Source organism: Tamandua tetradactyla, chromosome 2 (assembly GCF_023851605.1).
Source record: "Tamandua tetradactyla isolate mTamTet1 chromosome 2, mTamTet1.pri, whole genome shotgun sequence".
In the NCBI taxonomy this organism is placed as follows: domain Eukaryota; kingdom Metazoa; phylum Chordata; class Mammalia; order Pilosa; family Myrmecophagidae; genus Tamandua; species Tamandua tetradactyla.
The window spans coordinates 85206980-85234737 of record NC_135328.1 but is presented as its reverse complement, the minus strand read 5'-3'; the positions used below and the strand labels follow the sequence as shown (position 1 = coordinate 85234737).

Genomic DNA, 27758 nt, shown 5'->3' with positions numbered 1-27758 from the left:
AGGAGGCAGGGCAAGATGGAAGTGCAGAGAGTGTGGAATTTAGTTAGACCTAGGAATCAGCTAGAAAATAGCCAGTAACTGTCTGAAACAATTGTTTGGGAGACATCTGCTTCTGGACACTAATCATACACCAAACTGAAATGGGTGGAAGGGATGAAGTCACAGCAGGGAACTGTAAGTAAAGACTGTAAACTGCAGAAGCTGGCACCCCTCTCCCACTGGCACAGCAGGCTGTTGGAGAAAAAGAGGTAGTCTCTGTTATGGGCAAGGGAAGGTACTTCAATCAAACACCAATTGCAGTTTTAATTAACAAATTTCGACTGCTGAATACAAGCTCTGGGCACAGACAAACTTAGTGAAAGTGGGAAAGTAACCCTGAAGTCTCTCCAGCAGTTAGGAGATGGGGCTGCAAAGACAAAAAAAAGGAGACTTTGGAATTGGCTAAGCTCAGAATACTGGAAAAGGGCTGTGCTGGAAAAAAAAAGGACACGGAGACATAGAACCATGTATCAATTCCAGCTCTTGACTGACAAATTTTGGGGGCAGGGAGCTGGCTCTAAAATGGGATTTTTCTCTCTCTCTTTCTCTCTTTATTTTTTTATTTTTTTCTTTTTAAAAAGTATTCTAAGCAGCTCATTAGAGAAAGCCTCAGGCATATTCAATTGTCAGCACTGACCCAGGCAAGGGCAGACTTTAGATAGGTCTGAAAGACAAAGTAACAAATCCAGTGAAGGAAATAATTCCCTAAAGGGCAAATCTTTGCCAAGAGAAGAGGGGGGTGGACAGAGCTCAAGTGACTGCCCTCCTTCAAAGAATTCAGATCCTGGGGACTGAGATTCAGAATCAGTTTAAGCTTGTCTTTACTTCACCGTCTGTCTCAACCATGCCCCTGGTAGGCTGAGAATTAAAGCTTCCACACCATTTTATGCAGGTTGTAGCTGTGGGCTGACAAGCACCATCTGCTGGGCAGGATAGGAAAAGCACATAGTCTAGAGGCTCCACAGGAAAGTCAGACAGCCTGCTGGGTCTCATCCTTAGAAAAACTGGATACTGATTCCATTCTCCTCCTGAGACCGAGGCCTGCCTTGTCTGGGAAAATCTGATTGGGATTCATCATATCTTGGAAGATCTTACTAAAAAAAAAAGGTCCCATACAGGCAGGGCAAGAACCAGAAAAACAAGAGCTAAAAAATTCTGATCAGTAAACAGAAGCTATGCTAGAATAGAATAAGTTGAACTAAATACCAAAGAACAGATAGAGAACAAAGCCAATCCATAAGAAAACTCTTAGGTAAAAGAGTAAAAATGGCCTCTAGAATAAACTAATCAAGGAAATCAGATGCCTAGATACCAGCAAAAAATTACAAGTCATACTGGGAAAAAATGAAGATATGACTCAAAGGAACAAACTAACACTTTAAATGAGATTCAGGAGTTGAAATATCTAGTTGAAGACATTCAAACCAGCATGGTAAACCACATTAAAAGCAAATCAATGAGTTGAGGGAAGATATAGCAAAAGAGGTGAAGAATATGAAGACATTGGGCAACTATTAAAAAAAAAAAAACTTGAAAGGTTGAAAATGCAAATGGAAGAACTTATGGGAATGAAAGATGCAATACAAAAGATAAAAAAAACACAATGGAGACATACAACAGCAGATTTGAAGAGGCAGGAGAAAGGATTAGTGGACTAGGGGACTGGATATCTGAAATTCTACACACAGAACAATTAGGGAAAAGAATGGAAAAATAGGAATAGGGTCTCAGGGAATTGAATAACAAAGAGAAGTGAATAAATATACAACTTATGGATGTCACAGAAGGGAAAGAGAAGGGAAAAGGGGCAGAAACAATAATGGAGGAAATACTCAATGAAAATTTCCCATCTAAATATATCCCATGTAAATATAGTTTATCCCATTTAAATATAGTTTAAAATATTTTCTGACAAACAGACACTGAGAGAGTTTATGAACAGGCACCCTGCTGTACAAGAAATACTAAAGGAAATACTTCAGGCAGATAGGACAAGGTACGAGAGAGAGGTCTGGAGAAGAGTGTAAAAATGAAGATTATCAGTAAGGGTATAAAGAAATAAAAAATGAGAAACAACATATCAGAATAAAGTCATGATGCATGCAACAATGTAGATAAAACTTGAGGATATTATATTGAGTGAAATTAGCCAGAAATGAAAGGACAAATACAGTATCATCTCACTAATATGAACTGACATGAATGAATGAATTTTGACAGTTAAAGGTGAGAGCACAGGTTATCAGGAGATAGAAAGAGGGTAAAGATTTGGGATTTGTTGCTGAAGGAGTTCAAAATGTTCAACAGGATTAATTTTAAAGATCCAGAAATGGATCACATAATGCCATCTGATGGTAGTACAATATTGTAAGTAGACTGAACAAAACTGATGGTGAGTATAGATGAAAGAAGAAGGCTAGGGGCGTGTATGGGACAAAAAGGAAAGATACAAGGTAAAGAATGGGACTGTGTAACTTAGCAAAACCTGGAGTGGACAATGATGGTGATTAAATGTACTAATTTAAGTATGTTTTTATAATGAGGGAGAGCAAATGAATGTTATCATCGCAAGAGGGTTTAAGGATGGGGATGGTATATGGAAAAATACCATCAATGCAAACTAGGTCTATAGTGAGCAATAACACTGCGATATGGTTCCATCAAGTGTAACAGAGGCAATATACCAAAGATCAATGTGAATAAGAGGGGGATGTTTGTGGAACAAATGGAAATGTTTTCATATAGATTATGGTGATGAATGCATAGCTATGTGATTATACCAGGAACCATTGATTGCCTATTTAGAATGGATTGTATCCTGTCTGAACAAAACTGTTTAAAAAATAAACCTAAAGATAAAAGTGCTGGAGAAAATGTGAAGAGAGAAATGTACCTACTCACTGTTGGTAGGAAAGAAGAATGATGCAGCCCCTCTGGAGGGCAGTGTGGTAGTTCCACAGGAGGCTAAGTATAGGGTTTTCATATGATCCTTCAACCCTGTTATTAAGTATGTCCTTGGAGGAACTGAAAGAAGGGACACAAATGGACATTTGTGTACAAACCAACCTGCACAAACCAACAAGATCTCACTTCCTGTTCAGCGTTCCATGTAATTATGGTGTTCAAATAAACTGACCACACAAGTTAGTGTACTACAGAAAATATAAATTTTGCATCAACTAAACATCTCTTCCTTTGGTCTCACAAGGAATTTGAAGTTTTAAAATACAGCCAATATCATGTATTGGCTGAGAGATTTTAAATGGAGTGGAGAGGTCATTCTGGAGGTTATTCTCATGCATTGTGCAGATATCCCTTTTCAGTTTTTGCTGTATTGAAGTAACTAGAGGAAAAAGCTTGTAATCCAATAGCCTTGATTCTTGAAGATGATTGAATAAGTAATTCGATTTTACAGTGTGATCATGTGATTGTGAAAACCTTGTGACTGACATTCCCTTTAACCAGTGTTAATTGGTTTTGTGTCAGTAAGAAATAAAAGACAAAGTAAGAAAATAAAAGATAAAAAATAAATAAATAAGAAAATAATGACATAAAATAAATAAATAATAATGGGGGTTAGGGAGTATGAGAAATTTTGGGTGTCCTTTTTCACTTATATTTTTATTTTTATTCTTATTTTTATTGTTTCTGGAGTAATAACAATGTTCCAAGATCAATGGTGATGATGAAAGCACAGCTATATGGTGCGACTGTGAACCAGTGATTGTATACTTTGGATGATTATAGAGTATGTGAATATATCTCAATAAAGTTGCTTTAAAAAAATTCCACCCCTTTCCCAAAATTCTGTTCCCTTAACGTTTGAAACTGTCTTATAATGGATTCTTTTAGTGGTCCTTGACTGAAAACTGCACTCAAAATGGCTTAATTAAAAAGTGACATGTTTTTATTCACATAACTAAACATCTAGATTACATAGCTTCAGGTACAGTAGAACACAAGTGGTAATAAGGAATCAACTTCTCACATTCTGTGCTGGCTTCATTTGGGTGAGATCTTTTCTTGTGGTGGTCAGTTGCCCAGCTGCACTCCAAACTTAAGCCCTATTCACACAGCAATTCCAGAACAAAGGAGCATTTCTTTCCCAATCAGTCCACCATATTTCCAGAACAGTCTCATTGGCCTGCCTTCATTCCCATGCTTATCTCAAAGGTGATCATGTTGCCTAGAAATATGTCTTAAAACTACAGCTGATTCAACCTGCCTCAAGACAAAAGCAATTTTTCCTCAATTTTCAGTTATTCCTCCTTTTTACAAAGCTCTTAGTCATGCCTTTTGTTGTCCACTCCATAACAACAACAGGGCCTATAGCTTCACAAGTTTTGATGATTCTATATACTAGCATATCTTGCTTTTATTGCATTCTCATAATCCTACTCCCTAGTCCTCTCCTGAGGACTATCCCACAATCTTTTTGGCTGGCCTTCTTAACATTTTCCTACTATGTTCACTGAAGCTATTAAAATCTTCCTAAGGTTCTGTTTTAAACATCACTCTCACTCTTGCTGCTAACAGATATTCAAAGCTTTCTTTCTCATCTCTCTTCAAGTCTAGCCACCTTAGATTGGCATTTAATCCTTTTATAATGTGGCATTTGGAAATAGTCCAGTATTGCATCACAGTCTCCAGCTTCCTACTCCTTTGCGAAGTTGCCTTTCTTCTAGTCCAAATTAAAACAAAGATTCCCCAACTGACTTTTAACAAGTCACTTGACCTTTCAGTGTTTTTGGAGAGAGGTGAAACAAAACTGCAGCTTTACGTATTGTTTCATAGATTGCATTGTCAAATTGTGCAGTGCAAAGAACTTTGAGCTCCTCAGATTAAATACATTTGCAAATGCAATGTATTGTATCCATTGAGCCAAAGCTAGCTATAGGTAAATAGTAGTCACAGACCCCTAATTGAAACCCTGGGTGCCTTCTAGTAGACAATATTCATTCTTGGGTATTAATTTACTATATCGAATTAAACTTTTCAAGTTTAATGCCCCTGGTTTCTGCTGTCCATTTAGATGGGTAGATTTTCATTAAAAACCACATATAATTTAATCGGTCCTCTTCAGCAAGTTCTGAATTGTCTCTTGGTATTGATCATAATACATCTAAACAAATCCTTTGGGAAACTATAGAAAACCAACAGGGGCTTTTGTGCTATTCCTCTTCTAAAGAAGCTCTATTTTTCCAGGTTTTCTTTGTGAGTGAGATTGGCAATGTGTTTCCAGCTCACATCCTGAAATAAATTACAGCATGAACCCGAAAACAACATCTTTGATTTATACATAGAAAACCTTCTTTATTTCATTGTGTGTAGTTTTAAAGAATATCTCTCTTGAAAGGCTGAGCCTCCTGGGGTCACTCTTGTTCTCTAAAGATAGTGCTGTCTAAATGCCTTTAGGGCCAAAAGTATTGTCAAGCAGACTTCCTTGGCTCTTTAGCACCATAGAAACTCACGTTACTGTAACCTCACTTTCAACAGCTCGGTCAGATCTCCTTGGCTACTAGGTATTGGAAAAAGACTTCTGGTAGATTTTTAACATTTTCTAAGACATCTGTGACTCGTGTTTTGGGAGCCTTTCTTTCTACCTGTGTTTCTCATTCTTCCAGAATGTCCGATCTTGTTGAAGAGGATTGGTTTCCCCATCTCTAAGTACGCCTTGCACTCTCACTCCCACTGACTCTTATAGAATGCCTACTATGTTTTAGGAAATCTTCTTAGAATCAAATAGAAAAAAAACCTGCCTGCCTATGAGGACCATTTACTCATGATCTTTTATTCACACGCTAAACCTCTTCCTTTTTCTGCCCAGATTTTACCCATTCTTCTAGCTCCACCAACGCCACAAAATCTCCCATCTGAATTCTTGGCTCTTAATGCCTATTATAACCCCTTGAATCTTAACATGTATTACTTTATATTTGAGATCTTTATTCATACACATAAATCCTGTATCTGAGATGGGATTATAAACTACTTGTGGGGCCTAGGGGAAATTCTGCTTCTATCATTGATCCCCAAGTTTGACTTGATGGAGTCCTTCTGCTTTAACTCCACTATAAAGAATAATGCATGATATATTTATCTCTGAGTACACTGCCAACTAAAAGCATTCTCTTCCAAACCTTGTTTAGGGATGTATATATATAGAATTGAAAAACTGAACTGTAATTCATTCATTCAATTAATAAACACTTACGTCCTCTTTATCAGATGAAACCATGATATTAAATTGTTAAACATATTAGTTCAACATTTCACTGCTCTATTATGTCTTATTTAAATCATAATTTTAACAGCAAGGGCAATTAAAATTACATGTTTTGAAATTACATGTAAATGATTTATTCCTGAATTCAAAAAATTGAAAAATATTTATGTCAGGCATCAGTATTAGTGCTTGCCTGGTTATTTATGTTCATGAAATCAATAGTACTAGGTAAGATTGCTCCTTCTTTCTATACCACATTATCTCAGACTGCATATTTAAATTGAGATATAAAAAAGATACACAATATGAAAGGTAGGCAAAAATACTCAAAGTGACTAAATTGGATGCTGTTACTTCTTTAGCTTGGTAAATAAAATTTCTCAATACAATTCTAGTCAAAAATATGAATTTTGGACTAAGATACTTCAAAACAAATTTTTTTAAACTAATACTCTGATGTTAAGAGTAAAATTTATTATTGTTTCAAGTCACACAGCATAGATTCATAGTACAGACCATGAAAACAAACTAAAATGGAATGCTATCTCCAACAAATATTTACTATACAGCTTTGAAAATGTTACTTGTTATCCAAAGTCGCAATATTTCAGCTCTAAAAGAAGATATTTACAATATAGAATTGGCATAATGATTAAGTGAAGACCCACATGTTAAGGAGTCACAGAATATCTCGTTCATTTCCCCAACACAGTAGGTGTTATTAATTTACCTTAGTTTATTCATTTCACTTACTATAAATGCAACTAGGACCTTCACATTCCATAAAAGAAATGGTGGCTTACTTAATTTAGGTGGCTAACCCAGGAATAACATGGCACAGCGCAGATTTAACCCCAAGCATTTTGGTTTCAAATCCTAAGTGTTTCCCATGTTGATTGTTATATCCCCTCATGATTTATGATTACTTGTCAAAGGAAGACTATGGAAATACAGATTAAAAGCTTTAAGACAACTTCTTGAATTTTCTTTTCAAAATAAAAGGCTAGAAAAGATTTGAACACTTTAGGAAATAATAAAAGGTTCTAGAAATATCTGACAATTTATGTCTTCGGGTTTGCTTCAGCTTTGTGTGTGTGTGTATATATACATATATAAGACTGCAGATACAATGACCCATATAGTGCTATAAATTGAGTGTGTGCATTTGCATGTCCCCATATCAAACCTTAATTGAGGCCTATCTTTGAAGCTGTATTATTATGATATCAACATAGTATGAGACATTTTCATGTCCTTTTGATCCAAGTTAATCTTTGTTAAACATTAGAAACCTCATTGAAATAAATACCCATCACACACAATTTCTAGATTTTCAGGGGAAAATAGAATTTATTTAAATCGTATTTTCTCCAATTTTTCCTAAAATGCATATTTCCCACATACATTCATAAAGTAATAGACATCGATAATGTAAGATGGATAATATTTTGTTTAGGATTACCCACATGAAAATTCATACAGAACTGCAACATTGTAGGAAATTTTAACAATATCCTATATATGCTTCTATAAATCACAATCTCATTAGTCTCAGAATTGAATGTAATATTTTAAAAAATCAGTGATGAATTTTAAAATCCAGGAGTTGAAAGAGCAAGTTTTTCATATTTTGGTAGAAATATGTTTCAAATGTTTATCAATATCTATATATTTGGTTAATCCAACTGTAGTGACTGCTGTGATGCACCCATCCACATCTCTATGTGTGACAGAAACTACTGACATGTCTATGGCTGACAGCTTTTAGCTGTCAATCCTCTTCAGAAGTGGCTCTTGGCTTGAGAGTTCTGCCTGGTCACAGTCATGCTCCGTTTCCCAGGAAAGCTTGCATCCAATCACCGATCCACTGTGGTTGTTCTAGTTTGTTAGCTGCTATAATGCAATATACCAGAAACAGAATGGCTTTTTAAAAGGGGGATTTGAGAAGTTGCTAGTTGATAGTTCTAAAGCCTAGAAAATGTCCAATTAAAACAAGTCTATAGAAATGTCCAATCTAAGGTATCCAGGGAAAGATACCTTGGTTCAAGAAGGCCAATGACGTTCAGGGTTTCTCTCTCAAGTGAGAAGGCATGTGGTGAACACTGTCATGGTTTCTCGGTCAGCTGGAAAGGCACATGGTGAGTGTGGCGTCATCTGCTAGCTTTCTCTCCTAGCTTCCGGTTTCATGAAGCGCCCAGGGAGGTGTTTTCCTTCTTCAACTCCAAGGGTTGCTGGCTCATGGACTCTCTCCTGGCTTGTAGACTCTCTGCTTTGTGGTACTGCAGCATTCTCTGCTCTCTCCGAATCTCCTTCATTCTCCAAAATGTTTCTTCTTTATAGGACTTCAGAAACTTATCAAGACCCACCCAAATGAGTGGAGACATGTCGTCACCTAATCCAGCTTAACAATCACTCTTGATTAAATCACATCTCCAGGGAGATGATCTGATTACAGTTTTAAACATACAATACAGAATAGGGATTAGAAGAAACAGCTGCCTTTACAAAATGGGATTAGGATTAAAACATGGCTTTTCTAGGGTCCATACATCATTTCAAACAGCACAGTGGTATATAAAGTTCACAAAGAAGGACAACATTGAAGGGCCCTTCCAGTTTCACAGTTGCCTAGGGGGTGGTCTGGGACCATTGTCTGGACTGCCTCTCAGGTCTTCCCCACCTACTCCATTCTTTTCCCTTGCCACAGGTGTTGTCCTCAAGAGCACACCAGGGGATTCCAACCCGCAACACCAACAAACACTCTTTCCAACATAGCCCAGATCACCAGTGTTTCTCAAGGCACTAAGCAAAGACAATCTTATTAAAAGGCATATTTATGCCCCTCAAAAGTATATGGAAGCAGTTTGAAAACTGTGAGTCATAAATCATTATAATGGGTCAAAATAAACTTTTTTCGAAATAGCAAGAAAATCTAGGATTCATCACAAGTAGTAGGGGCAAGAATTCTTTGCTGGAATTTTGTTGCATAGTTCCAAGATGGGCAGGGCTGAGCTGTTTCTCACTGCTGTAATAGAAGTCTATTGAATGCATAATGTGCCAGGCCCTGTGCTTGGCTTTTTAATATTATTATTTTTTTTACTTTCAATCACAAGAGTTATCAGAGTGCCTGGAAAATCACAGGACCTCTGTAACCACTTCTTGTTTGAAATGAAAGGTGAGGACAGCACTTGGGATCAGGACACACTGGAACTTAATTGACTGTTTGGTCATGTACTATTTTAGGGCACTATCCCTCAACTTTTCTGCTCTTAAAGATACTTAACTGCACATTAATGTTGATGATGGTCATAGCTGTATTCCAAAGTGTGTGATGAGGCTTCAGTGAGATAGTTCATGCCAAAACAATAGTATAAACAATGAAAAACTTTACACATTTTGGAATTATTCTTATCTCTTGCTTATGGTTTCTAATAAAATACTGAATTGCATATAATTAAATGTGAAATACATTACCAAAAAATATCATTTCTGAAATGTTTTAATTTCAGAATGTATAAAGGGAAAGGAACAGAGAAGAAATAATACAGTGGCAAAATCAAGTTGGACTTAAAAGCAGATAGAAGCTAGTTGAAAAATATTTTCCCTAGATACTGGCTGTTACCATGAAGTTACATAAATGGAGGAGACAAGGGTATCGTCAGAAGTTATGGTACAACTTTCTGCAAAGAGACTCAGATTGAAAATATACACACAGTGTTTCACTGGTCATATTTTTCCCAGACATGCTTAGAAAAATAAATAATGAAAAGGAAAGAGCCTTCCCCCCAAATTGTACAAATGTCAAAAAATATAGGGTGGGCCGCGGTGGCTCAGCGGGCAAAGTGCTTGCCTGCTGTGCCGGAGGACCTCGGTTCGATTCCCGGCCCCAGCCCATGTAACAAAAACGGAGAAACAGAATACAATAAAAACAAGAAAATGTTTAAAAATGTTTCCCTTTCTTCCTTCCTTCCTTCCTTCTATCCTTCCTTCCTTCTCTCTGTCTTTCCTTTAAAAAAAAAAAAAAAAAAAAAAATATATAGCCACCCTCCTGAGTGTTATTGTGTCTTGCTGTCTAAGGCAAGGAGAAACATCATTCCTTCTGTCAAGACACACTGAAAATAATGTGTGAAGAAATGGAGGGACTCCCATATTTTCAGTGATGAATTGACACCATGATGCTCCCTGTAGTGAGCTAACTGTTCTCAGCAAAGTCAAGCAAATTGAAGGATTATGTAGAGGATACCAAGAATTAAAAACCTCTGGAAGCAGTGGTCACATTTAAGTGAGGCTCAAAAGTTATTTCAGTTTGCAAGAGGGCTGATTAAGAAGAATTTTCTCACTACCAATATTCATGTTTATAATTATTTTTTACTTTCCAAATATTGACATTTACTCTTTGAGAAACTGATATGGAGATGTTTATGGAAAATGAGATTTAATTATTTTTATAGTAAAAGTAATGCCTACTTATTAAAGAAAAGTTAAGACATATGAATAAGTAAAATATGGGACTCTAAAATCACCCACAATCTAATAAAACCCACAATCTAATAAAACTGCCATTAACCTTTTAAAAATTTACTTCCATAATATAGAGAGATTATTTAGCTTTGTGTAAGGCTTTCACTCTTATAATAAAGCAAGCATTGTGGTTAAGTACTATACTGATATTCGTGCGTTTAATTCTCAAACAATTCTATAAATAGACACTGATCTTATCCGTATTTCACAACCAAGGAAACAGGCACAGAAAGGTTAAGTGACTTGCCCAAGATTAGAGTTAGTTAAGTGATCAAGCCTCAATTGAATTTTTTGACTTTTTAGCCTATGCTCTTATACAACATGTCTGTAAACAAACCCTTATTTTGAGTAATTTGGCTTACTATAAGGTTTTCACTATTATACACAATTTAATTGTGAGTTTATCGTAGTTACACTTTGTACATATTTTCCCATTTATCACCTTTGAAGAAATTTCTAGAAATAGGCAGTTCAGAGGGCACACCCATTTTGAAAACTTTGATACATATTGTCTACTTGTCCTCAAAATAGGTTTTATCAACCTTACTCTAATTTGTATTCACATTTGCCCACTAACAATAGATTGTTTTCCACTTTCTCACCCATTATATCTGAAAATTAAGTCCAAGCCAATGCATATTGAAACTCATATTATACTTTATTGTTGGAAGACATTTTACGTATATAGCCACTATATTAGAAACACTTACACAAAACTTCAATTTCTAGTTCTTTTTCATGGCACTTTGAGAAGAGCTCTTAACTTCATTTTAGAGTAATCTCATTAATTATATTTATTCAGAACATAGCACAGCCTACTCTGTTAAGTACAATCTAATGCACCAAAGGTAAATAATATTTTTTTTCCTTAATTAGCTTAACATCCATACTGTAAGGAAGAGCTTAACTGGTCATTGTTCTCTGTTCCTGAGAGAGCCCAGGTAGGGTCAGAGGGCTGCAAATTGAGCTTGATCAACCACTTGAGTGCTGTGAGGCATCATTCTAGCATATTATCAAACCCAACAGGGTGGTGGGAACCCTGGAATTTATAACCCCATGGTCAGAAGTGCAGATGGCTTGGGCCCCATGAACTTGTGACTGGTTACTGAAGGGCACTCTGGTAAAGGATTGCCCTTAGGTTATGGAATCTCACCAACAACTGGTAGTTAAAATCAAGATCAAATTGACTGAATTACTGCAGTATTTGAAGCTGGTAGAAAGCTAGTGTGGAAGGTAGAGAGCTTTCTGCAACACTTTTCACCACCTAAGTGATAATTTATCCATGTAAATAGTTTATGCATAGGACAGAATAACAGCATTGTTATTACAGATACAGAGTATTAGCATGTTATAGGGAAGTAAATCAAAATACACCATTAATGCAATTATGTGATGATATTGAGACTGGCTGATTGTATATGTAGAATAGAATGGTATGTTAATATTTTTGTTTGTTTGTTGTTAATTTTTTTTAATTAATAAATAAAAATTTTTTTTTAAAATACACCATTAATTCTGACTGAAGGGGTCCAGAAGTTTGCACCATGGAGTTAACCTTAGAGTTGAGACCTAAACAAGGAAGAACATTTAATTAGGTTGGAAAAATGCAGAGCCAGTGAACATGATAGCTGGGACAGTGAGCATGATAAGGGAAGCCACAAAGACATAAAAACTCCATTACTTTTTCCTGGAAATAATGAACTCAAATTGTAAGAATTTTTATTATGAATTGGGGGTGTTTAGTGGGAGACGGACGTGGTTTTTCCATCTATAAATACAAATTTTATCAGCTATTCCTAGTTTTGCTCCATTAACTTTGTAAACAACACTGTCCCCTAGAGGACCAGGTATTTCTGTTGACACAATCTGCTCCACGTAAAATATCATTAAAAAGAAGGGGTATTAAGCACCTGCTTTGAGCCGGACACTCTTTTAGGCACTAAGGAGAAAAGGACTGTTCAGATCCTTCTTTTAGGGGGCTTGCATTCTAAGGGAAGGAGAAAAACAATAAGCAAATATGAAAAAATTAAAAAGGGAAAAGGTCAGTATTAACAACTATGACAGTAATAAAGGCAGGAGATGTGATAGACAAGATGCAGCAGCCCAAGCAAAGATGTGGGGGCCACATTGCAAGCACAAAGGAGAAGACCAGTGGTCAGAGACACTAGTCACCAAAAGAGAAGGCTTAAGTGATTGTGATAGTGCTTTTCGTGTACTTCGGTCTAAATTATAATTATGATCACCTTTAGACCCCTTTACAAGATTATTTGATACTTCTTCCTTCATTTTCATTCTTTGTCTGTTCAGGGAGTATGGTCAGAAAATTTAAGCAGTATGATTTCATTTTTGACTCATATCTTCCCCAGTCACTAAATAGTCTCTTGCCTGCAATCAACATGCATTGTCCTTTTAGACTGTGTCTTTCTAACCCTGCTCACATGCCAGCCTCAGACTTTTTCACCAGACTTATAAAGGTCAGGAACTCTTTAAATATTATATTCACAGCAATTTGATACATCAATGCCAGACAATGATTTTTTTCCCCTTGAGAAACAATTATATAAAGAGGTCACCAATCAGAATCCAACTTTCAGTCCATGTCCTGCCTTCCACATATAACTATTTCTGTTTGATTACTACTCACATTTATCAGCAATGTGGTGGATTTTTGTTTTCATTTTACCTTGGGATTTTTTTTTTGTCTGAATATACATTGTGAAATAGCATTATCAATGTAGAATACTTTTTTCTTTGCTTCAAGCACATAGGTTACTTATCTAAATAATACTAATACTACCTAAAATTTATGTTTATATTATTATAACTGTTAACCATTTTGACAAAAAAAAAAAAATGTCATTGCATTTTTTTTACCCTAGTGGGCCCTAAGGTATACTAAACAGTGTAGTCATCACCTTACAATATCATGGAAAATTCTATGAAAAAATATTTTAGCAATTTCTTCAGGGATTTGTACCCATTTACATGAACCTAATTAAGGAAAAGGAGCCAAATTAGTCAGCTATTGCTAAGATAGCTTTTTGTACATCAACCTTGGCCATTGGAAACTACGTTTCCTAAATTCCTTTTTTTATGGTTCCTAAATTTTTGAAATACTCTTGCCAATGCTGTAAAATGAATTTTAAGTATTTGTACAAATCTACCTTGAGGAAAGAAGTGCTTTGGGGTTTTCAAGCTGTTTGGAGATTGTCACTTGATGCATTGCTTTAATCATTTTGCTGTTTTAATCAATGTGCACATGTGTTCAGAGAGATTTGATGAGCATAATATAATGAACGCCAAAAATAACAAGCAGGAAAACTTCTGGGCCCTCTCCAATTTCAAAATATAATGTAATCTCTAAACCAAATGAAAGTATCCCTGGTCCAATTTGTCCAAGTTCAATTTAACTCCTCCCAAAGAGAAATAAAGGGAAGGGAAATATAAAGGAAGTTGGAGCTCAAATATCTTTAGCGATACTATGACCATGTCAAATAATTGTCCTTTTCGTGTGAGGAAAAGGACTTCAAAACAAATGTTTCAGTGATACACAGACTGTCCTTTTAGTACGTGTTATAAGAGAAATGAAAATGTGTTTAGGCATCTGAAAATGAAAACACCAAAGTGGAATCTAGGTTTTTTTTTGTAATCCTTATTCAAGTGGCATGTAAATACTTAAATAGTTAGAACATTTTCACCATTTATTATATGCTTACTAAGTGTCAGAAAGTGTGCTAAGCACATTGAAACATTACCTCATTTTAATCCCCACCAGAATTTAAGGGGAGAGATAGTTATTATCTCCCCTTTACAAATGAGCACAGTAAGGCTTAGGGATTTTAAGCATCAGAAAGGGGATTCAAACAAATAACAAAACAAAGTCTAATTAAGCTCTTAGATCTTCTGCCATTTTGCTGTGTACTGAAATATTAATGGCCTTGAATCCAAAACATGTTGTAAACATGTTGACTCCATTTAGAAGGTAAACAAACAGAACAACGTGCTTTTGTAAGAACTGATAACCAGACGTCGATTGGAGGATACGATGTGGACTGACTTGATGCCAACCAAGAGAGGCACTCCCTCGGTAAAGATGTTGCTGATCAGACCTCTGGGGAGTGAGAACCCAGTGCAGACACCGTTTTGATGAGCATCAGATAGAAGCAGGCTGACACCAGGGTGCTCTGAGTCCTGGCTCGGACACCTGTGCTGGGCTGGAGCCTCACCGTCGCCCTCCCGCACGCGGCTCGGACTGTCCACCGCTGCGCTTCAGACCCGGCTCCCCAGACCTGTCCTCAAAGGCCCACTTGTTTCGCTCAGCCCTCAAGCCGAGGGACTTTGGAGACTCAGGTATCCTCCACCTTTAAATTGCATACAGCATGATCAACCTGCTTTTTTTTTTTTTTTTTTTTTTACATGGGCAGGCACCGGGAAACGAACCCGGGTCCTCGGGCATGGCAGGTAAGCACTCTTACCTGCTGAGCCACCGTGGCCCGCCCTCAGCCTGCTTTTAAGTCGAGTTGAGATTGCTTTCGATTCCTGGCTGTATTTGCTTTGGTCTTCTTACAACAATTGCAAGACCCATTTTAGAAAGGTTTCCACATCGCTAATGTTTTCATGTGTGTGTGTGTGTGTGCGTGTGTGTAATGATTCCTTCACTGGGGCACAGACGCTTCATCACCAGGCCTCCTGACTTCTTCACCTTCTTCTCATATCTTCCCATCACACCTTCCACACCCCCACCTGCAGATCCCTAGTCTTTCCTGGATATTCCCCTTTTCATCTTATTTACTTATTTATTATTATTTTTTTTACAATAATAATGTTCTTTTGTGCCTCCTCTCCACTTTATGCCTCTTTCTGTTTTTAATAATCAGTTCATGAATCACCTTCGCATTAAATCTTTCCTTGAACTTTCCAGTTTAAGCAGAGTATTGAATAGGTCTTTATGTCTTGAGCCTAGTCATCGCTGAGTTACTTTTCTGTACTTCCCAGGGTTTGATGTTAGTATTTTTTTCCTTTCATCTCCATGATCCCATGATCTAGTTAATGTCAAACAAAATATAAGTAAAAATGAATGAATGGTTTTCTTGCTTGTTGTTTTATTGCATCTCTCAACAGAAAACCTATTACTACAAAACAGAGGGGGAAAAAAGGAATTGAAATTTTAACTATTACTAAAAAGAAGACATTATGCTTATTTTACCCTATTTTAAAGCACTAATGAAGATTCTAGGGCCTGCAGCCCATCTTAAACAAATTAAAAGTTATTTTGCACTTGCTTTGAAATTGCATGCCTAACATGGTTGCATTATTTACAAAGATCTGAAGACCCTGTATCTTCTGGTCTTCAATATCCATGCTATTGATTTCAGTATATTATTAAGATAGTTTTCTGAATTGATTTTAAAAATAAAAGTATGCTTTCCATTCTTTAAGGAGAATGGAAATGAGTTCACAAAAAATATTCTATAAAAAGCAACATGATAAAGGCTAAATGTTGTATTAGATACTGAGGTAATATTGGCATAGGAAATGTAAATCTTCAAATTGTTGCTCTTTTAGAGTGGCTGGCTGCTCTCCAGATTATCGATGTTTGGAATTTGTCATATTACTTATTAAAAAGAACTATTCAGAAAGTGTTACAGCATATAATCTGTTAATGGAGCTAAGTACATAATATTTTTCATTATTAAATATCAGTATGAGAAGATCATTTAAAAGTGGCTCACAGTATCACTTCCCGTAGTGACATCATCAATCAGACAAGTTTATAAAATGTCATTGAACATTATGAGTTGCCACAGAATCTTTACACTTTCCCCCCAAAATCACTTCTGTTCTTTTGTAAATCTGCAAAACACTAGCCATATATGTGGTTGGAGGAACACAATTCAGATACATAGGCAAGTCCACCCAGTGGCAGCTAAGCAGCTTTAAACCTCAAATAATCTCATGGAACTATCTTCAGAGTAAGACGTTTTGCAAACAATCAAAGAATAATTCTTGCTGGTAATTTGGTAAAGAATAAAATTTATTTTCCCAATAATTTACATGTCTTAAAAATAAGAAATGAAAAATATCTTTAAAAACTACTTTATTTAAATTCTCAAATTATTGCTTCTTCAAAATTTTAAATAAACTTGCCAACGTGGAAAATAGTATGCACATGATAAAATTAACTATATAAATGGGAAGTCACATATAACTAGACTGAGAGGGAATATGTAGATATAAAAGCAATTAAAGTGTTTGGAATAAGGGAATTTCTTTGTAGTTTCTTAAACATTCTTTAATAATACTGCACCATGCTATTTACGTAAGAATTAGTCTGGTAAGATATATTCTTATTATATATATATATATATATATATATATATATATATATATAAAATCTCAAGTTATATAAACCACTATATTACTTTGAAATTACTTTAAATTACTATGTTACTTTATAAAACCTGATGACTGATCATTAAGGAACATATTAAAAAAATGAAAGAAAAAGTACATGAAATGGGTAAGTCCCCTTCAACCCATCCTTCTGATTGATTACAACAAAACTCTTGATAAAATGCAAAATAATAACTTGAACTCTGAAAAGTGAACAAAAGCAAGCAGATTCTGGGCAGGAATCAAAACTTGGAAACATGAGCTCTCTTTTTTATTTTTTTTTGCATGGGCAGACACAGGGAATCAAACCCTGGTCTCCAGTGTAATAGGCAAGAACTCTGCCACTGAGCCACCACTGCACCACCCTCTTTATGTATTTTTTGAATCTTGCCCCAACGGTGGTCCCAGATGTTGGGTACTGCAGAAGATACAGCAAAGATATTTGAAACTCCAAGAGAAGCCACCTCTTCTTCAGCAAGAGGAACCAGGATAACTTGCAATAGAGGACGAAAAAGTATAAGAACTCTAGAACAGTAAGAGCTAGAGAAAGAGACCCTTACCATTCTCTGATGTGAGATTTGAACTGTTGCCCAAAAATGCAAAACCAAACTTATAGTCTGAAACTAACTGGGTTAATTGCCTGTTAAAACAAAAACAAGCATTCTTAAGAGGATGATAACTGAACCCACTGTGTATGCAACATGATATTCAAAATATTCAGATATAACCTTAAATTATTCAACACACAATGACCCAGAATAGCAAAACCCAGTCTTAAGTGAGAAGATGACCCAAATATTTACATTAACAGATAAATATTTAAAATCAGTTCATGTAACTCACATGAAGCAAAAGAATACACACTTCAAATTAATGGAGCACTTTTAAAAAATAGTAAAAAAAACCAGATGTTTTAGAACTGAAAAATACAATGTCTGAAATTTTAAATATTACTCTATGCCATCAATAGAAAAATGTAGATAGAGCAAATAGTCAGTGGGCTTGAAGATAGATCGAGAGACATTATACAAGCTGAAAAAAAATGATGAGCAAAGTAATATGAATAAAATGAACAGCGCTTTAGAGAAATGGGGAAAAATAGCATCAAAAAGTCTAACAAATATGTCATTGGAGTACCAGAAGAAAAAGAGAAATAAATTGGGGCAGAAAAAATATTTGAAGAAATAATTGCCTAAAACTCCCCAAATTTTGTGAAAGATAAATTTACAGATTCAAATAGTTCAGTTATCCCTAAGAGGAGAAACTCAAAGAAAACATAACAGTCATTTCATAATCAAACTGTGAAAACCAAATATTAAAAAAAAATCTTAATAGGAGCTACAGGAAAATAACACATTGCATATGAGGGAAAAATGATTTGAATAATCGTGAATGTATCTTCAGAAACCAAGGAGACCAGAAAACCATAGACTGACATCTTTAATGTGCTAAAGTAAAAGAACAATTAACCCCAAATCCTCCATCCAGTGAAAATACCCTTTAGGAATAAAAGCAAAATAAAGGCATCCTGGGAGGAAAACTATGAAAATTCATCAGCAGCAGAATTACTCTACAATAAATGCTAAGGGAAATCCTTCATACTGAAGAGAAGTGAAACCAGATGGAAATGTGGATCTTCGGGAACAAACTAATAACAAGAGAACTGGTAAAAACCTTTGTAAATGTAAGAGTAAATTGTTTTCCTCTTAAAATCCTTAAAATATGTATGTCTGACTAAAGCAAAAGTTATAATGTTGCCTGTTGTGATTCTGAATATATGTGGATGTAATACTCAACATAACTTAGACCTAAAGGGCAGTGCAGAGCATACTAAAGGGGCCTCAAAGCTTGCATTTTTTTTATGGAGTGGTACAATATTAGTGCTTGTGCTGGTTTGAAAGGAAGTATGCCCCCTAGAAAAGCCATGTTTTAATCAAAATATCATTTCATAAAGGTAGAATAATCCCTATTCAATACTGTATGTTTGAAACTGTAATCAGATCATCTCTCTGGATGATGTGATTTAGTCAAGAGTGGTTATTAAACTGGATTAGGGGACGACATGTCTCCACCCATTTGGGTGGGTCTTGACTGGTTGATTGAAGTCCTATAAAAGAGGAATGATTTTGAAAAAATGAGAGATTCAGAGAAAGCAGAGAATGCTGCAGCACCACAAAGCAGAGAGTCCATCAGCCAGCGCTTTGGAGATAAAGAAGGAAAACGCCTCCCGGGGAGCTTCACGAAACAGGAAGCCAAGAGAGAAAGCTAGCAGATGATGCCCTGTTCACCACGTGCCCTTCCACCTGAGAGGGAAGCCCTGACTGCGTTCGCCATGTGCCTTCTCACATGAGAGAGAAACCCTGAACTTCATCGGCCTTCTTGAACCAAGGTATCTTTCCCTGGATGGATGCCTTAGATTGGACATTTCTATATACTTGTTTTAATTGGGACATTTTCTCAGCCTTAGAACTGTAAACTACCAACTTATTAAATCCCCCCTTTTAAAAGCCATTCCATTTCTGGTATGTTGCATTCCAGCAGCTAGCAAACTAAAACAGTGCTAAATAAACTGGTGAAAGTTTAATCGTATACTATAATCTCTCCAGAGCAAATATGCACACACATGCACACAAAATATAATAAAGTAAACACCAAGATAAGGGGAGCAAGGGTAGGTCAGTGGTAGAATTCTTACCTGCCATGTGGGAGACTGAGGTTTGATTCCTGGCTGGTGAACCTCCTCCCTCCAACCCCACATCCCCCCCAAAATTCAACAAGTGGTGCTGCAATAACAGGTACTCACATGGAAAAAGAATGAAATGTGATTACCACCAAATAGCATACCAAAAAAAAAAAAAAAGAGATAAATGAAAATAGAATAACAAATAAAATTAAAATAATCCAAAAGGGTGAAAAGAGGAATAACGAAAATAAGAAAGGATTCAAACAGAAAAGAAATCCTAAAATGGTAGCCCTATTCCAACATATCAACCATAATATAACAGCCTGAACACACTAATTAAAAGGCAGATATTCTTCCTGTGGATAGAATTAATGACCTCCTATATACTGCTAAAGGAAAAAAAATTAATAAAAGGATATAGATAGACTGACAGCAAATAGATGGGAAAATACATACCATGAAAATAGGAAGCATAAGAAGGCTCAGGTAACTATTTCACTATCAGATACAGTCAATTTCAAGACAAAGCATAGTGCCAGAGATAAAGATATTACAGATATTATATAATGATAAACGGGGCAATTCATCAGGAAGACACAACAATTACAAATATATACCTACATGTGCATCAAAATACGCGAAGAGACTCGTGAACGCAGGGAGTGAGCAAGGAGCACAGACGTGGGGCGGTCTCCCTCTTCCTCCAGCGTCGCCTCCTTCTGGCCCTCGGGGTGCTGTGTATGCCCTAAGGTGAGAACCTGGGGCCTCTTTTGTGAAGTGGCAGCTGAGGAGACTCCAACTCTCACATGGTGGACAAAAAACTCAAGGAAGGAGTCAAGACTGAACAGCATTCATATTAAGTTGAAGGATGGTTCTGTGGTGCAGTTTAAGATTAAGAGTCATACACCACTTAGGAAACTAATGAAAGTCTACCATGAAGGACAGGGTCTGTCAATGAGGCAGATCGGATTCCTGTCCGACAGGCAGCCAGTCAATAAAACACACACACACCTGCACAGTTGGAAATGGAGGATGAAGACACGATTGACACGCTCCAGCAGCAAACAGTAGGTGTCTCTTAAAAGGGGAGCCTGGTACTTTTCTACAGAACTCTGTTCCTACAGACCAAGAATACATTCTCAATTAGAAAAACCTCAATTTGGTTCCACCTATTCTACTACTGCAATATGGTCTTCGCCATTCTTTCATTTTACCCTTCCCCATTCCTTTATTTATACAACTTTATACATAAAATAACTGGTGTATGTGCACAAGCAAAAAACAAAACAACACAAAACATGAATAATTGAGAGGACTGAAGTGAGAACTACACAATTCTGCAAATATAAATTGTAGAGACCCCTAGCTCAGTAATTGATATAACTAGATAAAATATCAGTAAAGACACAGAAATTCTAAATAACATTATGTTCCAGCTGGATCTAATTGACATTTATAGAACACTTCATCCAAAAACACCAGAATATTCATTATTTTTCAAGTGAACAAGCTACAGTCACCAGGGTGTGATATGAAATCACAAAATTTAATCTATGACCAAAAAAGACTTAAATTAGAAAGCAATAACTAAAATATATGTAGTAAAATTCCACATACCTGAAAAATAGAATAATATAAATATTTTTTAGTTATGATGGTGGTGGTGGTTTGAAACTGTATACCCCGGAAAAACATGTTCTTAAACCTAATGTATTCTCGTGGGGGTGGGCCCATTGTAAGTAGGGCCTTTTGAGGAGACTACTTCAGCTAAGATGAGACCCAACTGATTCAGAATGGGGCTTAATCCTCTTACTGGGGTCCTTTATAGACGAATGAAACAGAGGGGCAGGGGGGAAGCTGTGAAGCAAGAAGCTGAAATCAAAGAACACAAAAAAAGACCAGCAGACACCTCCGTATTGCCTGTCATGTGTAAAAGGAATCAAGGGTTACCGGTAGCTCGTCTTTGAGAAGAAAGCATTGCCGTGATGAATCCTTGATTTGGACATTTTCTCGTCCTCAAACTAGAAGCTGATAAATGTCCATGGTTTAAGCCAGCTCATTTCATGCTATCTGCTTTAAGCAGCCTGGAAAACTAAAGCACTTATATACTAATAATAAAAGACAGGATCACGACAGGCATTCAAAGTTATTTTAAATTACAAAGCAAGTATTCTACTGTGTTTGTGTCATCTCCAGTCATGATTATTTGTATAATTTTTCATGTAAATTATATTCTAACTATAGCCCAGGCAATCTGTTCAGGTGTGCCCAAGGGTTACAAGCAAAGGGGGCCAATTATTAGCATAAGTGGGGGATAATACAGGCTCACAATATAGTTATTTGTTCTAAGTTGTCTAAAATTTGGGTTTCAGGGTAAGTTTCTAGAGTAGAGTTGGAGAGAGGAAAAATTCCTTCCACACAGTGTCATCAGATGCTTGTTTTGGCTCTTGGGCCCACAGATGCCATGTAGATGAAATTTCACTCCTTTTATATTGGGTTCCTTAACAAAGCTAAGGCTTATATATCAAAGACTTTAAAGTCTGATGTCTCTTCCTACATGAATGATAATAGCTAGTGTGTTTTGAGCTTTTACTACTGGATATTTAGATTGTTTCTAAGTTTTCACTATTATAAAATTATCTTATGACCACCTATGCAAAATTTGTACTTATGGTATTTCCTTAACAAATAGCTTCTTAGATGTGGACTTACTGATGAAAAGTTGGGTATTGCTCTATGTTGTGTGATTTACTTTCAACCTCTTTTGAAAAACCCTTGCTGTGTTCTATTTGCATACCCTTGACCTGTTCTTCATTTCAAGTACTCCTAGGCAGATTAGATTATTCATGCACAGATTTATCTAAGTGGTCTTCACCATGGAGGCTTGTATTACTAGGTAATTTTCTATGATATTTGCATATTAAAGTTGAAGCAAATTTTATTTGATAGCAATTGTTAAACAATTTCAAATTCAGTCTTGAATGAATTTAGCACTTCTGGATTGTTGGAGTTTAGATTAGCTAACTACAGTAAGTGAAAATGGAAAGAAGTGGGTGGGGTTTTCACTGATTTGCAGCTGATGTAAATTTTTATCTTTAACGAACTTTTGGTGAAATAGTTTAATTGATGTAATTAATAACGCTATATATATAAAATTCAGAGGCATTGCCTTCAGCACACCCGTTTTTCAAAGAATACTATTTGAAATAACCTAAATTAACACAATACCTGACAAAAATCTCACATAGAATTTGTACTCTAAAGGAATTTATTTAATTTGGATAACAATTTGAAAATATAACAATACCAGTATAGATTATACTGTTAGTAGACTGCCTATCTACATTTTAACACTCTTTTTTTTCTCAAAGGATGCTGATGTTTTTAGAACACTTTTCCATTTGTTTCCAGTACACATATCCGCACATAACAAGTATGTAGGTAATTGATTCATGTTTTTCCAAGTATCGTTTCAAATAAACATCAAAACATGAAAAACTTAAGCAATGCATTTGAGGATCCAAATTTAAAATAAAAGCTACCATTTACCTACTATGCTCGAAACACTGTATTGTAAAGATTAATGCCATTATTATTCTTATCTCAATTTTGTTAATGAAAAACCTGAGGATTGTGGAATTCAATAATTTGCTCAAAGCTGCACAAGCTCCTACGTTTATATGAGCATGGATCCCATTCAAGTTTGGCTTACTCCAAATCTTAGTCTATATTCCTTTTATTATACCACCATATAAGACAAACTGACATAGTGAATTTATTTTCATTGTTTATATTCTCGATATAGTGACTAATTTCACTTTATAAATTATAAGAATGCCCCTAATAAGTTAGTCCCTAATTGGGTATTTTTAGTTAATAAGAATGTCAACAAGTATTGTCAACATTAGGATATTAACAGGTGTTCTACAATTATTTTTGCAGGTCCCAAGGTTGAAAAGAAACATTGTGTAAATTTGTTAACAATGCTGTTTTCAGAAAGGCACTATTTTTGGTATGTCAGAAAGAAATTGAAAAGTAGAGCATCTGCAGTCTGCCCACTGGCACACCACCACCATTACTACCAAACAGAACCCAGAAATAAAAAAGTTTTACACACATGTGCATGCACACATTCATTCCCACCCAGATCACCACTATCCCAGACCAGATAAAACAGAGCCAGTCCCTGAAGGCTGCTGATGGAGCCCTCATGTCAGCAGAAGAGTCCTGGACTTTGTATAAAAGAATACATAGAACGAAATTTATGGGAAGTTTCCAAACAGAAGCTATCAGGTTCACTAAGCCCACAAAGCAGCACTGCAGAGTGACGTGGAAATCTTTAAGTCTGCATGAACACACCATTTTTTCAATTGGTTTGTCAGGCAGTCTTCCAGCTAGACACAACCAAGAGGATGAAAATTTAGACTACCTTTCACTATATTAACAAGGTATCAGTGCGGGACTGAAAAACGAAGAAAGTCGTGATGCTAAGTGCTGGATGGTGTCTGTGTACCATCTCTGAGGATGTGCAGGAACAACTTCAGACATAGAGCCGGGGGACTGCATAGGTTCAGTAGAAATCAGAACTCCTGTCCATTGGCCTTCATCCCCACTCTTTGCCTTTTGTTTTTAGTGCTTTTTACACCTCTTATTTGCAGATGTAATATTTTTAGATGAAGCATTTGCCAAATGCCACCTTCCAGAGAATTTTTGATCATCTATGTAGCAAACACATACATACATTAGATTAAAATCTAGTCAGGAAATAAGGTTCAAAAATATTCTGAGTTTATAGGACCCCATTGTGTATACACTAAGTTTATGTCTCAAGACAGATTTAGTGCAAAGGATTAGAGTTTCAAGTGTGGACCCTTGTGAATCATTTTTTTTTCTGCTGCTAAATGCTAATACAAATTGAAACCAAAGTATAATTTTCCCAAGAAACCTACTTCTTCATGGAAGGTTAATCTTTTAACCATTTACATATCATCAGTTAAATTATACAAGGAGTCTAAATAGTTTCATTCAAATGTTATAGAAGGAGTCTAAATAGTTTTGTTCAAATGTAAAATCCTATTCCATGATTTTTGGCTATGGAGTTTTGGTGCTATCAGACAACTTGACTAAGAGTCAAGAACAATAACAACAACAATAAAACCTTTCATTATGATTTCCTATTAGTCATTTATCAACCAATAAATGTTCAATGAATTCAGCTGTGTGTGCGTGTATCTGTGTGTGTGTGTTAAGGTGATTGGTGGACTTTCAAAACAGAAAGTGTCTTCTTCCATTCTGACAATCATGTTTAATTATCACTTTTGTAAACAGATGACCCAGTCTGTGAGTTCAGATATTCACAGTGAAAGAAGTTAATCTGTTCCAAATATTAGCCATTTGGAGTTGGGAGCAACAGTCAAATTCTAATATAGCTTGTCTAGTAAGTATTAACCATGTGATTATTATTGTAAAATAAGTGGGTTAAGCTTGTAATATATATAATGCAATGCATAATTTATTTGTTATATTCTACATAGATTTCTAAGAGTTTTTTGTTTTTCTATTATTGTACTTTTGTTACATATTTCAAATAGTAGTAGCACATTTCCCCTCTTTCTCATTTTGTCTAGATAAAATAATAATAATAAAATAATAACAACAACAGTACAGGTGAATGGTTTCATTTGTTTCAGGTAAGAAGCATATATTTCTTCTCAAAATTGATACGAAAAAATATTAGTTATTTCATGCAGCATGAAAATGACTGAATGTACAAAAGGCTTACATGGCTACAGTTCCCTGAAGAAAAACGAAAAATGCCTGGAACATCCTGCAGTGGGTTTATCCACCTACAACCACACAGGGACCAATTATACAGATTGAGGATGGCTTGACAGAATCAAGAATGAGTTCAGCAACCCCTGAGAGAGAATCGAAGATTAGATCAATACAGTACTGGCATAAATGAAAAAAGAGCTAATTAATACAGGAGGCCAACCAATAAATTAGGCAATCATGTTAAGGGAAGACGTGGGACTTTAGCTGACCTGAAATTTCCTCTGTATCATATGGGAGCCATTGAGTTAGCCTGGATTCCACAATTAATTTACTAGAAGGTCTACTTGTTAGATGCAGGGAAAATAATGAAAATCAAGAGTATGGTATTAAATATATTAACAAATAAAACAGGAAAAAGAAAAGAAAATTTCATAATGACAAGGTATGGCTACCTGTGTGTAAATAACAAACAGATTAATGAACAAGTTTGTATACATTGCTAATACTTAAAAATTTATACCAGTAATTCTATGGCCATAATTCTTCCTAAAAACTCAAAATTGTGATTTGCAATAGCCAAATCAAATTTTATAATGAAAAGTTAACAAGGTTTAAGAAAAAGCAATTCTTAAGGGTTTATTTAAATGTTGCAATTTAATATCGAATATCAAATGAAGATATCATAAAGTGGAGCTGTTTATTAATTCTGTAATTAGTTCCAAATTTTGCCATAGACTGCTCAATAAATATGGATGTGTAAATCACATTAAATTTTGATCATATCTAAATTAGTATTCCATGAATTTGGGGAATACTTTGTGAAATCTTGTGTCTACATTTTGGAGTAATTCTCTTCACATGGTAATGCTGTTCTTTAGGTAATGGTTAACTAAAAGAACACGTTTTTCAAGGCAGTGCTCGATGAAAAATCCAGAGTTGACTGTTAAATGGCATATTTTGCTCTCACTTTACCCAAAATTACTGCTTTATAGATCATCCGAAATATTAAGTAAATCATGTAATCATAAAAAGTTGAAATAAGTAATACACCAACACAAAATAATAATTATCCATGTATCAACCACCTATTTTGAATTGAAATTTGAACTTATCTGATCATGATATTCCACATACTTATTCGTGATTTACGTTAATAATGTGTTGATCATTGTATTTGTTTCCTATTGCTGTGTAACAAACTACTACAACCTTGGAGGTTTAAACAAAACTTCTATTTTTTATCTCTCAGTTTCTGCAGGTCAGAAATCCAGGCGTGGCTTAACTGGGTTCTCTGCTTCAAGCTTCCCATCGCTGAAATCAAAGTATTGGCAAGACAGCATTTTCATCTGAAAACATGACTAGAAAATGATCTGCATTCAGACTCCCTCTGATTGTTGCCAGAATTCATCCAGCTTGCTTCTTTAAAGCCAGCCTCATAGAGACACTGTCTTTGCTTCTTTAAGTCTCTAACTTCAGGGAGACCTGGACCCTCTTTTAAAGACTAGGTTATTTCCACTCAGGATAATCTTTCTTTTAGTCACTCACAAACAGTACATAGGGACCTTAACTACATATTCAAATCCCTTTACCTTTGCCATATGACATAACCTAATCCCAGGAGAGGCATCCATAGTATTCACAGTACCTGCCCACGCTCAAGGGGAGGGGATTAGTCAAGGTGAATATAGGAGGAGGCAGAAATCAGGAGGGCCATTTTAGAATTCTACCTACCACACTTGTCTAAAGTCTCCCTTCTCACAGAATATCCTATCTCTCTGAGCAGTTCACCTAACTGGAGGACGTCTTGTAATTTTCAGTAATGGATTGGTTTCTGTTGTTGTTTTTGCATGGGCAGGTACCGGTAATCAAACCGGGTTTTCCGGACATGGCAGGCAAGAAATCTGCCCCTGAACCACCACTGTACCACCCAGTAACGGATTGTTTTTGTTTACATTAATTTGAGAACTGAAACTGCAGAATTAAGGACACAGCTACGTATATTGTGTTCAAGAGATTTGACTAAATAAATCATTGCTTTATTTCTCTGTTCAGATGATTTCTTGTTTTAATTTTAATTGTGGTAAAATTTGCACACTGAATTTTACAGATCTTAGCTGTATA

General features: G+C 35.8%; 1 long non-coding RNA gene across 1 annotated transcript; it reads left to right on the top strand.

Annotated features, from left to right (window-relative positions):
• LOC143660989 (uncharacterized) lies at window positions 1-27688 on the top strand. Its single transcript, XR_013164365.1, has 3 exons — window positions 1-174; window positions 25191-25299; window positions 26887-27688. It is a non-coding gene; the product is annotated as an uncharacterized LOC143660989 (long non-coding RNA).
• The last annotated feature ends 70 nt before the right edge of the window (window positions 27689-27758 follow it).